The sequence below is a fragment of the Canis aureus genome, chromosome 1 (assembly GCF_053574225.1).
Source record: "Canis aureus isolate CA01 chromosome 1, VMU_Caureus_v.1.0, whole genome shotgun sequence".
In the NCBI taxonomy this organism is placed as follows: Eukaryota; Metazoa; Chordata; class Mammalia; order Carnivora; family Canidae; genus Canis; species Canis aureus.
In genome coordinates this window covers 36,188,367-36,205,987 of record NC_135611.1, presented here as the reverse complement: position 1 = coordinate 36,205,987, position 17,621 = coordinate 36,188,367, and the positions used below count along the sequence as shown (strand labels likewise).

At 37.5% G+C, this 17,621-nt stretch overlaps 1 long non-coding RNA gene across 5 annotated transcripts in view; it reads right to left on the bottom strand.

Annotated features, from left to right (window-relative positions):
- The window catches only part of LOC144312804 (uncharacterized), a 40,632-nt gene that overhangs the window by 6,369 nt on the left and 16,642 nt on the right, over positions 1–17,621 (bottom strand). For 4 of the 5 annotated variants that reach the window (XR_013378439.1, XR_013378434.1, XR_013378437.1 and 1 more), the window contains one exon: positions 14,461–14,587. This is a non-coding gene — a long non-coding RNA (uncharacterized LOC144312804). Of the gene's footprint in view, positions 1–14,460; positions 14,588–14,702; positions 14,889–17,621 lie in introns of all 5 variants that reach the window. The other variant, XR_013378441.1, reaches the window with a different exon arrangement.

Here is a 17,621-nt window from a genome sequence, read left to right as displayed (position 1 = left end):
GCCACCTCCCCCTGCCCCCCCTCCCCGCATTGGGTTCCATGCTGGATGTAGAGCCTACTTTAAAAAAAAAGTTCCATTTATTATATAGCACATATTAGTGTTTTAGGTTCAATTTGTTTTAACAAAGAGGAGTTTTAGATTTTTTTAAAGGCAATAGTGTAAAAGTAGTCACATCTGTGGTTTAAACTATATAAATTCTACAGCACTATTACATCCTAAAGCCATCTGTGATAGTGTAACATCATTGCTGGTTTTGTTGTTGATAAAGCTCTTGAAAAATAAACTTCAAAGTTAAACATATGAAATGTCTGCAATAATGTCATAAATGCTGTATGCTTTAAAAAATTAAGTGAACAATATCATCTCATCGATACAATCTTTTTTGATGGGATGAATATCTATCTGAAGACATGATGAAAGCTTAATTGAAAAATGGTTGAAAGTGTATCTCAGTTGAACTTCAATCCTTGGAGGTACTGCCTGTTCTGAAGAAAGCTGAGAGAAATGGACTCAGAATTGTAACAGCAGATCAAGATCAAAACTGGAGAGCTATGAACATGTAACATAAAGGAGACAAATATATTTGTAATAACTTTTTAGTTAAGAAATTTTGAATAGACTACACTTGGGGAAAAATCACCTGTAGTAATATATATCTAGAAATTTAAATATTTGACTGGTTTTTAGAAAATCTACAATTTGGCAGCTTTATTGAGGTATAATGACATACAATAAACAGCACATATGTAAAGTGTACAATTTGATGAGTTTTGACATATATTTAAATCTGTGAAACCATCACCACAATCAAGTAAAGCCATTAGCCTCAAAAGTTTCCTCATGACCCTTTATATTCTCTCCCTCCTGTTCCTTCCCCCAAGCAAACTGATCTGTTTTCTTCTTTCTTTCTTTCTTTCTTTCTTTCTTTCTTTCTTTCTTTCTTTCTTTCTTTCTTTCTTTCAGTAAGCTCCATATGGGACTTGAACTGATGACCCTGAGATCAACTGTTGTATGCTCTACTGACTGAACCAGTCAGGCACTCATCTTTCTTTTTTTAATTAAAAAAACTATTTTTTAATTGTAATAAAAGAAACACACGGCATAAAATTTATTATCTTAATGATATAACAAAGATCAAAGCAGAGATTAATGAAATTGAGAATAGAAAAAAATCAGCAAAGCTATGAGTTGCTTTTTGAAAAGGTCAACAAAATTGAGAAATCCTTAGATTAAATTAACTAAGAAAAAAAGAGAAAAAACTGAACTAAAATCAGAAATGAAAGAGGGGGCATTTCTAGCAGTGCTACAGAAATAAAAAGGATTATAAGAGACTACTACAACCAATTATATGCCAACAAACAGAATAACTTAAAAGAAATGGAACAACTCCTAGAAGCAGACAACCTACGGAGACTGAATCACTTAAAGAAAGAAAGTCTGAACAGACCATAACTCCTAAGAAGATTATATCAGTAAACAAAAACCTCCCAACAGATTCCTCTGGCTCATAGATGTCTGAGCTAGAGCATCAGGAAAAGACTAAAGATTAGATTGTAAGAAAATATAGAAGCCATTTTTCAAAGACCTGAATTACAAGTATTCATCATTTTTTAAGACATGAGTCTCAAATAGCTAGTAGTCTGGTTCTCAAAAGATCTCTAAATTGTGTGCAGTTATTTGAGAAAGTGGGTCAGGACTCTGTCATGATATAGGTGGAAGGAAAAAAATCCAGCAACAATATTTTCTCTAGCAGCAAATAAGATGTGGCAATCAGAGGAAAGTGCGGTATACCAAATGGGCAATGTCAGTCAAAACACAGCATGGCACAGAATATCAGTATTACGGCCAGGCCTCAGAGACTTGGTGTACCAGCAGATGAAAGGGCATCTTGAACTGATGTGGGATGGAAAGTAGATTCAAGTGAATGCACAGATAAAAATAATTCCAAGTGACAGGCAATGATCATTATAGCAGGTAACACATGTCTAGGTGACCAGACAAAAAAGAAGCCATAGAATTGATTATGCCTCTTTAGCCATTGTTTGGTAGTCTCATTTCCAAATCATATATAGTTTCTATAGTTTCTAAGGACAAAGACTAAAATATATACACAACCTAACAAAGAAGAGCCCAAGACCAGATGGTGTCACTGGAAAATTCTACCAAACATTTAAAGAAGAATTAACTCCAATCCTTCTCAAACTCTTGCAAAACACTGAAGAGGGAACACTTCCAAATTCGTTCTATGAGTATTAGGTTGATACCAAAGCTAGATAAAGACACTACAAGGAAACTCCAAACCAATATTCCCAATGAATTCTGTTGAAAAATCCTCAACAAAATACTAGCAAACGGAATTCAACAGAACATTGAAAGGATTGTACACCATGACCAAGTAGAATTTATTCCTAGAGGGTTCAACATATGGCAAACAAACATGCTCAATATCACTAATCATTAGAGAAATGCAAATTAAAACCGCAATGAGATATCATCACATACTCATTAGGATGACTACGAAAGAAAGAAAGAAAGAAAGAAAGAAAGAAAGAAAGAAAGAAAGAAAAGAAAGAAAGAAAGTCAAACAAGTGTTGACAGAGGTGTGAAGTTAGAGCATTGTTGGTGGGATTTTTAAATGTTGCAACCACCTTGGAATATAGTATGGCAGGTCCTCATACCATTTTAATTACTCATTAATTAATACCTTAAATTAACTACTAATTTAATTATTCATATTATTTTAATTTAAGTAGAACTACCATATGATTAGCAATCCCACTTCTAAATATATACCATAAAGAAATGAAAGAAGCACCATCTAAGAGATGTTTGTACATCCATCTTCACAGCGGTGCTATTCACAATAGCCAGAAGGGGAAGAAACACAAATGTCCATCGGCAGATGGCTGGATAAACAAAATGTGGTCTATACATACAAAGGAATACTATACCACCTTAAAAAGAAATTGGGGCACCTGGGTGGTTCAGTTGGTTAAGAGTCTGCCTTCGGCTCAGGTCATGATCTCGGGGTACTGAGATGGAACCCTGCATTGGGCTCCCTGCTCAATGGAGAGTCTGCTTCTCCCTCTCCTCTCTGTTCCTCCCCTTTCCACTCCCTCACTTGTGCACTCATGCTCTGTCTCTGTCTCAAATAAATAAATAAAATCTTAAAAAAAGAAAAGGAAAGAAATCTTATCACATGCTACAATGTGGGTGAATCTTGAGGACATCATGCTAAGTGAAATTATCCAGTCACCAAAGGACAAATACTACATGATTTCACTTATATGAGTATCTAAAGTAGTCAGGAACATAGAGATAGAAAGTAGAATGCTGGTTGGCAGGGGTGACCTGAGGGGTAGGGTGGAGTGGTTGTTTAATGAGTATAGCATTTCAGTTCTGCAAAATGAAAAGATTCTGAGGATGTTTCACAATACTATGCACACAATTTCACAACAATGCAAATATACTTAACACTACTGAACTGTACACTTAAAAATGGTGAAGATAGTAAATTTTTTTTACCATAGTAAAATAAATTCTACAAATACATAAATAAAACTGACCATACCAAGCACTGAATGTAGAGGAACTGGAATTCTCATACATGGCTAGTGGGAATATCAAGTGGTACAACTCCTTTGGAAAGTTTCTTAAATTCCTTTGGCAGTTGCTTAAAAATTGAATATGCTCCTGTTCCATGCTAGGAAATTTACCCAAGGGAAATTAAGGACTTGCAGAAGAATATTCATAGTAGTTTTACTTGTAATAGTTAAAAGCTAGAAACAATCCAAATATGTTTCAACAGTGAATAATCAAATATCCATACAATGAAAATACTGCTTGTAAATAGGTAAACATTTTAGATATTATTTATTGAGTTTTTATCATGTATCAAGCACTATGTCCAACACCTTAAACATGTAATCACAACTCTATTTTTAAAAATATTTTATTTATTTATTCATGAGAACCACAGAGAGAAAGAAAGAGAGAGAGAGGCAGAGACACAGGCAGAGGGAGAAGCAGGCTCCATGCAGGGAGCCTGACAAGGGACTCAATCCCAGGTCTCCAGGATCAGGCCCTGGACTGAAGGTGGCACCCTAAACTGCTGAGCCACCTGGGCTGCCCTCATCAGCCTATTTTAAAGATGATGAAATGGAGTCCTGGAAAAGTTTGTAACACAGGATTACAAAGACACGCTATGCCAAAGCCAGGACTTAAACTTAGGTCTAGAGAACCATCAAAGATGGAATGCTTAGTGACTACACTGAATTTGTGAAATTCAACGGGAGTAACACACTGATTAGCTGATAGTAAACATCTCAGTTAAAGAATTCTTTATGGAAAGAAAAAAATAAAAAGCTTTCTTTCTCTGGCTGCTCACCAGTGGTGCTTCAGAAGGTAGGCTTTCAATGTAAATAGTCTATGTGTGAATTCCATGGCTACCATTTCGTAGTTGTGTGAGCTATTTCATCTCTCTGTTCCCTTATCTTTAGGATGGAGATAATAGAGTCTACCTCATTTCTTGCTTGTACTTAAAATGGTTCCTGGAATATAGTAAAACAACCATCTTTATTTAACTTCTTCAGTGTAACTGTGAATGCTTCCTATCTCTATTAAGAAGGAAAAGATTTTAGAAAAACCAAAAAACACTTCATTCAACTTAATGTATTAAAAGTGATTCTATAAAAAAAAAAATAAAAAAATAAAAAAATAAAAATAAAATAAAAAAAAAAGTGATTCTATTATAGGAACACCTGGGTGGCTCAGTGGTATGCCGTCAGCTCAGGTCGTGATCCCAGGGTCCTGGGTTCAAGTCCCACATCAGGCTTCCCACGGGGAGCCTGTTTTCCCTCTGCCTATGTCTCTGCCTCTCTCTGTGTGTCTCTCATGAATAAATAAATAAAATCTTTTTTAAAAAGTGATTCTGTGTAATGCCCTGGGCTAGGCACTTTCGGGGAGCAAAGCTGAATCAGATGAGAGAGTCCCTGTCCTCAGGAATCCTGCAGTCTCTTAAGCAAAATTGGCTTCTTCAATATTCTTCACATTTACATGTCCATGCTTTGTGCTTGGTTGGACTTTACATTTTTGACTTTGCAACATTCTAACTTATTTTGCATTATGATATACTCTGTATAGGCCATTTCCCATTTAGGGATTCCTAAATTACCAGCCCTACTTCTTTCTTGGTGGGAAAATTTCCTGATATTAATATTTCATTTCTTTTACTGCTGAAACTTAGTGAAACCCACTAAACTAAACCAATTTTGAAATAAAATTTAAATATTTTAAGTACCATCAAATGTAACCTCTAGGTATTGTAACCTTATCCACAGAAATTGACTCACCCCTTTCATGAGAGGCAGAAGGAATCACAAGTTAGAGTAGCTTCAAGTAGACCAAGTTTTGGTACTAAGTAGATGACTTCATTTGCTTATGCTAAAAGTTAACTAATATTGATGTCAGATTGATGGAATCATTTGAAGACCAAAGCTAAATCCAGGTTCCATGTTAACATAATAAAATTTGTCTAAGTTGATCATGTGACCCCTCTATAACGTTGGTTTTAGGAGAAGACAACTAGAACAACTATGCCAGATTGTCTGGCTTAGGGGTCACCATTGTGATAGATGCTATGTGGTAGAACTGCATTGTAGGTTGAACTGAGTCCCTTAAAAGTTCATGCATTGAAATCTTAAGCCCCACTATCTCAAGATGTGCCCGTATTTGAAACAGGGATTGTTTGCATGTGCAATCAGTTAAGTTTAATCAAGGTCAGTAGGATGGGCCACTAATCCAATATGACTGGCATTCTTACAAAAAGGGGAAATTGGGGAACAGAGATTCACACACAGGGAAAACACTGTTCAGATTAGTTGGAGTTATGCTTCCATAAGCCAAGGAACTATGTCAGGTAGGAGAAAGACCCAGATCAAATACTCCCCAGGCACCTTCAGAGAGATTATAGTCCCATTGACCCCTTCATCTCAGACTTCTAGCCTCCATCTCAGACTGTCTAGCTGTGAGACAATAAATTTCTGTTGGTCGAGCCATTCAGTATCTGGTACTTTGTTACAGCATCCTAACTAATATAATTTGGGAGGGGAATTCTATTCTCTTTTTTTTTCCTCCTAGTGTTCCGCAAATGTTAGAGCTCTTCCGCAACTTGATTTTTTTGTTTGTTTGTTTAAGAATATAAAGACAAAGTAATCACTTCTCCCATGTTGCTTAAGATTTGCTACAGGAAATAAGACAGATCAACTGGGAGGGCATATTTGAATCTCAGCTCTGTCATTCATTTGTTGTGTGACTTTGGGCAGGTCATTTAGATTCTCCTGAGTTTCAGTTTCTTTATTATGACATGGAGATAATAGGATCACCTGCCACTGTTGTTGAATAATTTAGATAACGTATGTAAATTAATAGTGTGCTTTCAGGAAATGCAGCCACTATTATTACAAAACAACTACAATTTAAGGTAGAAAGATCAAGACAAAGTCAGGTGTAGCAGGTGCTTTGGGGGCTCAGAAGGGTGAGATCTCACATATGGCTGGGGAACCTGGATGTAGGGGGTGGCATTTAGGTTGGTTTTTAACTGGCTGATGGGACTCGTGAGAAGATATCCATGGTGAAATAAACAGCATGAACACACGCAATGCATCCCTAAAACACAGGCAGACGTTCAGCAAGTAGTATGGCTTAGATTGGAGGGTTGGATATGTATTTCAAATTAACTGTCTTCCTTAGAGAACATCTTTCACAACCTTGGCTTAAATGGTTTCCTACTTTGGCTTTACCCCTTTACATCATATCATCATATTTATTTCCTTTTAGCTTGTATCACAAGCTGTAATTCACCTATTTATTTATGTTTACTTGTCTATTGTCTGTAAAGGTAGAGTCTATCTCTATTTTTAAGATCTATATCCCAAGGAAATGCTCAACAAATATATGTGGAAAGAAAGGAGGGAGGGAAGAGAAAGAGACAGATTGAAAGGGTGGGAGGAAAATGAATAAATGGAACAGTAGAGGAGTCCTAGTAGATCAGGTGAAGAGGTAGTTTGGAACTACAGCATGAAGTGGCTCTTGAAAGGGGAGGCTAAAGATCCCAATGCAGACCCCTGAATCAATTTTTTTCTATTTCTCTCTATATATATCTTTTAAATATTTATTTTTTAAAAAAAGAGTTGAACACTTAACTGACTGAGCCACCTGGGTGCCCTTCTGTATCAATATCCTTTGTTTTTTTAAGATTTTATTTATTTATTCATAGAGGACACACACACACACAGAGGCAGAGACATAGGCAGAGAGAGAAGCAGGCTCCATGCAGGGAACCCAATTTGGGACTCGATCCCAGGGCTCCAGGATCACCCCCTGGGCCGAAGGCAGGTGCTCAACCACTGAGCCACCCAGGTGTCCCAATATTCTTTTTTTTTTTAAGATTTTATTTATTTATTTGACAGAAAGTGAGAGACAGAGCATGAGTGGAGGGGGAGGGGCAGAGGCAGAGGGAGAAGCAGACTCCCTGCTGAGCAAGGAGCAAGATGTGGGGTTTCATCCCAGGACCCTGGGATCATGACCTGAGCAGAAGGCAGATGCTTAACAGCTGAACCACCCAGGTGTCGATGAATCAATATTCTTAGGGTAAAGATTTAGTATTTTATATATCTAACAGCCACCTCTGGTGAGTCTTATCTTCAGGCAAATTTGGGAAATACTTAGACCATGGCTCTCAAAATACAGTGCTTACACCAGCAGCAGCACCAGCATCTGGGACTTTGTCAAAGAGGCAACTTCTCAGTCCCCACTACAGACCTCCTGATTCCGAATCTGTATTTTAGCAAGATCCCAGGATAATTGAAAAGCACTTAGAATTGAAATCCTGCCTCTTACTATATCATTTAGTCTAAATCTGTTTGGGCTGCTATAATAAAAATACTATAGCCTGAGTGGCTTAAACAACATGCACTTACTTCTTGTAGTTTCAGAGTCCGAAAAGGCCAAGATCGAGGTGTCGGCAGATTCACTATCTGGTTCACAGACAGTTGTCTTCTTGCTGTGTTTTCACATGGCAGAAGGGGAAAGGGAGCTCTCTGGGGCCTTTTCTATAAGGGTATTAATCCCATTCATGACCTACTTGCCTCCCCAAAACTCCACTTCCAAATATCATCACATCTGGGATTGAAGCTGAAACTTTGTCAGGTATTTCTGCTGTAAGTATCCTTGCTGTAAACATCTTCAATATAAGCATTTTCACTGCATAACTAATTGGCTATAAGGCAATTGTGCTGTAAATGATAAAAAATAATAACTTATTGATATTATCAATTCTCCGTTAATGCAGAGATCCATTTTTATATTGTATTATATATATTATATAAATCTTGGCCTTCATAATGGTCTACACAGTAGCACAGAGTTTTAACCCCCATTTCCCATGGGATTTTGGAACATCTATGAATGGGCATGTAACAATATGTCAAAAACAAACAACAGTGTGAAAGGCTTTCATAGGTCAATACAAAGCACATCTACAAATATGCATGCTAGTATTTAGAGACTGATACTTCTCTTAACGAAGGAAGAAATTTGTGAGAAAAGAGAAAGTATGAGGCTGAACACAGATGAATCAACAAGAATAAAAGTATAATGCTATGAATGAAAGATTTGTTTTTTTGGGGGGGGGTTAAATTAAAGATTGAAGACAAGTAATTAGGTACAATTCACAAAATAAAATCAGTTATTTGGGCAGTATTGCCATGAATCTGTGCTATATATTTCGGATATATTCCAATGTTTTGCATTTTGCAATACAGTCTTTAAAATTTTGTCATTCATTTTTCATGTTTCATTATATCCTTTTTAATGAAAGTCCCTCTCTTATTTTGCATGATTTTGTCTTTTATGGCAAAGTTGCCTGACAACCAATTAGTTATGTAGCAAAAACATTTGAGGCAAAGATGCTTACGGCAAGACTACCCCAAACCAGTTTCAACATAGGAATTTTAGGTGACACAGTCTATAGCACATTCTTCAATGTCCACTTACTGCTTTGTTTCCTCCAGGTCTCAGTAGAGATTTGGGCTAAATGTACTTTGAAGTGATTGGAGTCTTAGAACAGAAATCCCAAATATAAATATTCCCACTCTATTTGGTGTCTATAGATAGATCTCAGCCTCAACCATGAGAGTTACTTAAAATTGCAACACACAAGTAGCCTATTAAACAGCAGTTATTCTGGGACATTCCAGTCTGAAGCCAAAAATGACCTCCCACCCGGACTCAAAGAACTCAAATGAAAACACCAGTGACAGTAAATCACCACAATTAGAAAAAAAGACAATGCAGGAAAAACAGACAGAAATAAACTCGGAGAAATAATCTGTCCATTTAGAAAAATCCTAAAGTCTGTGAGGAAGTTCTAAAAGAGTAGGGAACAGACCAAAATCCTTTAATGAATCATGGAATCTGTAAACTGGTATCAGATGTTCTCCAGTCATAGAGCCACAGGGAGCGCTAGCAACATTTGAAATTCTTCCAAATAAGATAGCCCCAGCCAAAAGCTATTCTCTTAAAGACAACAATTTCCTCTTACCTGATTGTCTATATGTTTAGAATGAACTGTTGTCAGAACTGAAGTGCATTTGTACACCTAAGACTAGAAGGATTGTGGAGGTTTCTTTAAACACACACACACACACACACAAACACACACACACACCACATTTTTCCTGAGTCAGACTTTCCAGTGTATCAGTTGGAGAAAAGGGTAGTATAAATCCAAGAAGAGAAGTTGCCTGTGGTTTCCTTTGCTGGTCAGTGCTGCTCCTCTGTCATATGCACGAAAGGAGATGCCAAATATCCCACAAGAGAATTTTCCAGAAGGTGTAGAGATGGTCTTTACCCAGCCTCTGAGCTCTCAGACATACATAGAAAAAGTAACTAACTACTTCAAGCTGAATTTTTGGATTCCAGAAACTTGAAGAATAAATAGTATAGAATTATAGATTCTTGGCAAAAACTCTTAGTAGAATGCTAACTTCAAGAGTTATTTGTGTGTCAATATATTCATCTCCTCCACTCCAAGAATGGGGGTGGCAGGCCCCATGGACCACCGCCAGCTCCCCTGAGCTAGTCATCTCAGGTGGTGAGCAGCTGACTAAGCTTACCCCAGTGTGCCACATAATATTGTTCTTTGTGTGTGATGAGTTGTGAAAAGACTGAGAAGCACTGGTGTGAATTACACCCAGGCTGTAGGCTTTCCAAATGTATGACTAGATTGATGACTTTAGGTGGCACAGGCATGCCATTAAAAACACTAGATTGCTTAGTGAGAAAAAATTATCCTATTCAATTTTTGTTTAATCTTTCTGACTAGAGAAATATAAATGATCAGTTTGGTTTTATCTTCAACTATTAATCTTCCATTTAACAAAGAGATCACAGATACAGAGCTTTGGCTGTGCAAACTCTAGTTAGGATTTAATAACATCATTTTGTTTTTATTATATTTCCTTTTGGCCTCTGACTCTTTTTCATTTATTGTACTGATTTCAATTTTCATTCTAAAATAAACTTGTCTGGACAAGAAAAAAAACTGATGCAAAGAAAATATTGAACAATGAATGGTACAAGTTGTACCTTTCCAATAGGGCAAAAATTGTGAAGAAGAACTTTACTCAAATGACTAAAGTTCCAAAAAAAAAAAAAAAAAAACCATCCATTGGGTCACTTGAATTCACTCTCCAATATCTCTGATAAATAATTTAAAACCCTTCTAGATATAGCAAATATTATCAGTGCAATTCATTCCACTTACACACATTCAGCTGTTAAAATTTTAACACTTTGAGTTGAAATATGTTTCTCAGGACTTTCCTATCCATAATTCTAATTAAATATTTGAAGATACTTCCCTTTCTTTAGTTTACTCCCCATACTTTTAACACCCTTCTTCTCCTGCAACATGTACACACCAGACCTTCTTTCTTCAAGTCATACTCTTTCATTTCTTCCCCCTTGACACCGTTCTGGTCACACTCCCCACCCACTCCCTGCACCCCCCTTGCCGCCAGCAATTCTTCTCTGGGTTTGTTCTAAATTATTAGTGTCTCCCTTAAACTGAATCAATAAAAAGTTTGGTCGCATGTAGCAAAAACAGAAACAAAAACAAAACAAAACAAAAAACCCAGTTAGCTTAGTCAAAAAGACTTTATTGGCTCATGTAATTTAAAAAAATTCCAGATTAGGGGCATCTGGGTGACTCAGTGGTTGGGTGTCTGCCTTTGGCTCAGGTCCTGGGACTGAGTCCTGCATCAGGCTCCTCGCAGGGAGCCTGCTTCTCCCTCTGCCTATGTCTCTGCCTCCCTCTGTGTGTCTCTCATGAATAAATAAAATCTTAAAAAAAAAAAAAAGCTCCAGAGTTAGTTTCATTAAAGGCATGGTTTGAAACAGGAGCTCGCAGAAGATCACCAGAATCAGAATTCACTGTCTCTCACATTTCAAGGCCCCATTTCTCCAAGAAAGAAATCTAGGGAGTCTTTTCCCTCAGAATAGCAAAAAGGTTAAAAAGTACAGCCTTACATTTTTGTAATCTGAAGTCTAGTAGGGCAGAGTGGGAATCTTTCAGCAATCCAGAAAAGTCTCCTGGTATCTTAGCAGCTCTGAATGTGTTGCATGCTTTCTTCTGAGGCAACCACTATCACCAAAAGAGTGTAATATACTACTCAGTCAGAAGTAAGAAATAAAGACAACTTTACTGGAAGTGCATGGCCTTAGATGAGGAAAAAGTTGATGTCTCAGAGGGAAACCAAACTGTATTTACTTGAAAAACTCATATTGTGTGTCCAGATATGAACTCAGTTCTCTGGGTAAGGTAAAACCAGTAAATACAGTAGGACAGTTGCCTCCTTTATTATGAACTTCAAATGTCAATATAGGAGTGAGTGAGAGAGTGTTTTTCATTCTGAAACAATACCAGGGTCTATGATTTCTCTGTGTTGGTGACCCATGCATGTTGGGAGAAAGAGAAAGCATGGTATCAATATATGACAGTGTTCTTTGGTTTCCAGACCAAAGCATATAATTAACATGAGTGGTGAGAAGAACAAGAAGAAAAAAAAGAAGGAGGTGGGGGAGACTATTCTAGTATTAGACACCCTGAGAGCAACCAGGTGTGGGGACTGACAGCAGGAGAGGTGAAAGAAAAACCATAGTAAGTGGTGACTATAACTCAAAAAACAGAGTAGAATTGCCAAGAACAAATTTCCCAATTTCAAAACTCAGTATGGAACTACAGTAATCAAGACAGTGTGTTATTAATATAAAAAACATATCAATTGATGGAACAGAATTTAGAGTCTAGAAATATTTATGGTCAAGTGATTTTTGGAAAAGAGTCAAGAAAATTCAATGTGAATTATCTTTTCCACAAATAGTCTTAGAGTAATTCGATATACACATGCAGAAAGATGAATTTAGAGCTTCACCTCACATTGTATACACAAAAATAATTCAAAATAGATCACAGAGCAAGTTGTAAAAGGATGCTAAATTAGACTGCATCAAAATTAAAACCTTTTGTACTTCAAAAGATGCCATTCAAAAAATGAAAGGATAAGTGGTAGAGACTGTTTGTCAATCATATATCTGATAAAGGAGTAGTAGCTAGAATATATAAAGAACTCTTTCAAATCAATAATAAGACAACTGGATTTTAAAAAGAGATAAAAGTGGTGCCTGGGTGGCTTAGTTGATTAAGCATCTGGCTTCAGCTTGGGTCATGATCCCAAGGTCCTGGGATAGAGTCCTGCATTAGGCTCCCTGCGTTGTGGGGAGCTTGCTTCTCTCTCTCCCTCTGTCTGCCACTCTCCCTGCTTGTGTTCTCTGTCTCTGTGTCTCTGTTTGTCAAATAAATGAATAAAATCTTTAAAGAGAGAGAGAAAAGGCTTGATGAACATTTCACCAAAGAAGATATACCAGTAGCTAAAAAAGCACATGAAAAGATATCTAACATCATTAGTTATTAGGAAAATGCAAATTAATACCTATTAAAAGTGGCTATATTAAAAAAGTCAAACAATACCAAGTGTTAGCAATGATGTGAGCAAACTGGAAACTATATTTTGCTGGTGGGAATTCAAAATGGCATGATCACTTTAGAGAATTTGACAGACTCTTAAAATGTTAAACATAAATTTCCCATGTCGTACAGCAATTTCACTTCTAGGTATCTACCCAAGAGAAATGAAAACATATGTCCTGCAAAGACTTGCACATAAATATTCACAGTACCACCATCCATAATAAACAAAAAGTGGAAACCATTCAAACTTCCATCAAGCAGTGAAGGGATAAATAAAATGTGGTATATCCACACAATGGAAGCCTATTATGCAATAAAAAGGAACAAATTGCAAATACATGCTGCAACATCGATGAGCCTCAAAACCATTATGCTAAGTAACAAAAAGATCATATGATTCTATTTCTATGAAATGTCCAGATAGGCAAATCTATAGATTCAGAAAATAGATTAGTGGGTATTAGAACTGGAGGTCAGAATGGAAATTGTCTGCAAATGGGCACAAGGGATCGATTTGAACTGATGGAAATGTTCTAAAATTGGAATGTGATGATAGCTATACAGCTCCATATATTAACAATCATTGAATTGTACACTTAAAATAGGTGGATTTTATATGTAAATTATCTCTCAGTAGGTTAAATAAACAAATAAAACAATACTCAAAGCAACCCAGAAACAAATTTTATAGTAAAGAGAATATAATTATATTATATGTGGTGAAACTATGAATGATGTTTATATTTTTATGCATTTTCCAGTTTTTAAATCAGGAGAAAATTTGAAAAATTGTACTCTGAAAGGAATCAAACAACATCACTATATGATGGAGCAGCAGAGAGTTATGTAAAGTCACCTTGACAAAAAGACAAAAGCGCTCTCGGGCCTGCAAGATTTGGCAGTAGCCTGATTACAGTTAATAACACACCTAAAGAAAGATGAATCAATCAGCAGAGAACATCGATCAATAAAGAAAGCAAAGAAAAAGGACAGTCACAGAGGCAAGTGTTGCAGGGCCTAACCAATACCATGCAGTGAGGCTGAAGGCTAGTCCCAGAGTGGGTGTGCCCACGCCATGATAGAGATGGATGCTGTACATCTCACAGGACTTCAGAGCACTAGACAATTTAAGTTACAGTCTAATGGATTTGTCTTGTTTTAACTGCATGCTCACAATATAACATTTTTATAAATTTTTTCCCACTAATCTTGTGTACAGAGAAAGCCCATTCATATTGATAGATTATGAATTCACACACATTTGGGTTATTTGGGTTATATGCTTTGGACTGCTAAGGTCTACTTCAGTGTGAGTCAGCTTGTCCAAGTAGAATCAACTTTAGAGTGGCAGCAAGAGGAAAATGATGTACCTGGAAAGCTGAGGAAGACTCTGGACTGTGGCAAATTCTTCAGGATAAATGCCACCTCTTGGAAGCCAGCCAGTCAACTGACCTTGCTCAGTGACATCTCAACCTTGACAAGAGCTTCTCATTCAGCCTTCAATATCAAGAAATGCAAGACACAAGATATATTTAAATTATTGTATGTTCAGCATATTTTTTTAAGAAACCACTTATAGGAAGAATATAAATTATTAAAATCTTGTACTTACTGACTCCAGATCCATCCAGCCATAGCAACTATAACTCCAGCACTAGCTGTTTCAATTCCACCTTACTCATAAAACCGGTCCTGGTTAAATAGAGAGCTTCCTTCCAACAACTTTTGCTGGTGGTGGTGCTCCACCATCAAGAATTTGTGGCTGTGTCAAAGCCTCTGGGGGACCATGTGTCTGTCTCTGGGGACAATGGAGCTTATTTGTTTGAGCACTGAGCAATAGTATCCCACAACATATAGGTACTTTTCATGACTGAACTGTGTCCTGGTTCATAACTTCTACTCTCATTCCTATATGGAACTTTGGGCCAAGCACCTCTATCTCAGTCCTGCCTGTCCTCAACCTCCTTTCACACTATCCCATGCTAATTGGACCCTGATAGTGTCCCTGCCTTGACATGGATGGACATTTTGATTTTGGCACTCTCTCAATGCTCTAAAGCATCTTTTCTTAGGAGAGTGGTTCTCAACTTTATTGCTATAATACTACTTATTCAATTCTGATATTAATCACTTACAGTTAGCATCAGACTCCACAGGGAAGTCCCCAATAAGACTGCCCTCACTTCAGACCAGCTGCACGTTCAGAGTCCCCAGGTCATCTGCACTTCTGCTCAACTAGTTGCAAATTTTGGAGGTTGTACCCCCTTTCAGGTTTGATAATTTTCTAGAATGACTTACAGAACTCAGGAAAGTACTATACATATGACTGTCAGTTTTATTGCAAAGGATACAAATCTTTAATGAAGAGTCACATAGAGTAAGACCTGGGAGGTCCCACATACAGAGTTTCCATGTCTTCTCCCCATGGGATCAGGACCCATCATCCTCCTAGCACATCAATGTGTTCACCAAGCCGCGGTGTCCAGAGTTTTCATTGAAGTTTCATTATGTAAGCATAAATGATTGAATCATTGGTTACATGACTGAACTCAATCTCTAGCCTTTCTTCCCTCCTTGGAAGTTGAAAGTTTGTGCTTTTGCACTACTAGGTATCCACTCCAAAGACACAAATGTAGTGATCCGAAAGAGCACTTGCACCCCAATGTTCCTAGCAGCAGTGGAGAAAGGAAAACCCTCCTGCACTGTTGGTGGGAATGTGAACTGGTGCAGCCACTCTGGAAAACTGTGTGGAAGTTCCTCAAAGGGTTAATAATAGAGCTACCCTACGACCCAGCAATTGCACTGCTGGGGATTTGCCCCAAAGATACAGATGCAGTGAAATGGCAGAACACCTGCACCCCAATGTTTACCCAATGTTTATAGCAGCAATGTCCACAATAGCCAAACTGTGGAAGGAGCCTTGGTGTCCATCGACAGATGAATGGATAAAGAAGTTGTGGTATATGTATACAATGGAGTATTAGCCATTAGAAAGAACAAATACCCACCATTTGCTTCAATGTGGATGGAACTGGAGGGTGTTACGCTGAGTGAAATAAGTCAATTGGAGAAGGACAAACATTATATGGTCTCACTCATTTGGGGAATATAAAGAATAGTGAAAGGGAATAAAAGGGAAAGGAGAGAAAATGAGTGGGAAATATCAGAGAGGGTGACGGAACATGAGAGACTCCTAACTCTGGGAAACAAACAAGGGGTAGTGGAAGGGGAGGTGGGCAGGGGGCTGGGGTGACTGGGTGACGGGCACTGAGGGGGCACTTGACGGGATGAGCACTGGGTGTCATACTCTATGTTGGCAAATCAAACTCCAACAAAAAAATATACAAAAAAAAAAAAGACTGATGAATCATTGAGCTCTATCTCTGAAACTAATAATACACTATATATTAATTGAATTTAAATAAAAATGTGTTTTTAAAAAAGATAACAGCTTCCTCTTTTATGAGAGAGATTGATTCATCAGTTAAGGATAATAATGACAGAACTTTCAATGTCTGAAATACAGATTGGTCTAAAGTGGCTGTTATTAGGGTTCTCCAGAGAAACAGAACCAATTATGGAGAGAGAATGAGAGCAGAAGAGGAAGAGGGGAAGTAGCAGGAGGGAGGAAGTTTAGAAGGAAATGGCTCACTTTAGTATGGAAGTTGACAAATCTCAAGATCTGCAGCTGGCAAGCTAGAGAAGCAATAGTGTAAAGTCCAAAAGACAGCAGACTCCAGACTCAAAGAGTTGATTTGGGGCTGGCTGGCTGGCTTAGGAGGTAGAATGTAGGACTCTTGATCTCAGGATCATGAGTTCAAGCCCCACACTGGGTGTAGAGTCTACTTAACATTAAAAAAAAATTTTTTAAGTTGATTTTTTCAATTCAAGTCTAAGGTTAGGGCAGATGTGGGGGTGAGGGAATAGAAAGTGACTGCAAATGAATATAGGATTTCTTTTTGGAGTTATGAAAATGTTCTGGAATTAGTGATGATGGTTGCACAACTTTGTGAACATACTAAAAACCACTGAACTGTAGTTTATTTTTATTTTTTTAAACATTTATTTATTTATTTATTTATGAGAGAGAGAGAGAGAGAGAGAGGCAGAGACACAGGAGGAGGGAGAAGCAGGCTCCATGCCGGGAGCCCCACGTGGGACTCGATCCCGGGACTCCAGGATCATGCCCTGGGCCAAAGGCAGGCGCTAAACCGCTGAGCCACCCAGGGATACCCTAAATTGTAGTTTATGAACAAGCAAGTTGGATGATATATGAATTATATCTCAATAATACTGCTGTTAAAAAATAATAGGTAGAAGAGCATGACAGCCATTTAAAAAATAAAATGATGGAGATTGAGAAACAAACAAAAACAAAAACAAAAAAGAAAGTTTGTGCTAATATCATTATGGCTCAAGACGGAGTTTTCTAATCTAATGGTTGGTCTTTCAGGCAGGACCAGCCCTCAGTCTGAGTCATCTACTTAGCATAAACTCAGGTATGGTCCTAGGGCCCACTACCAAAAACAAA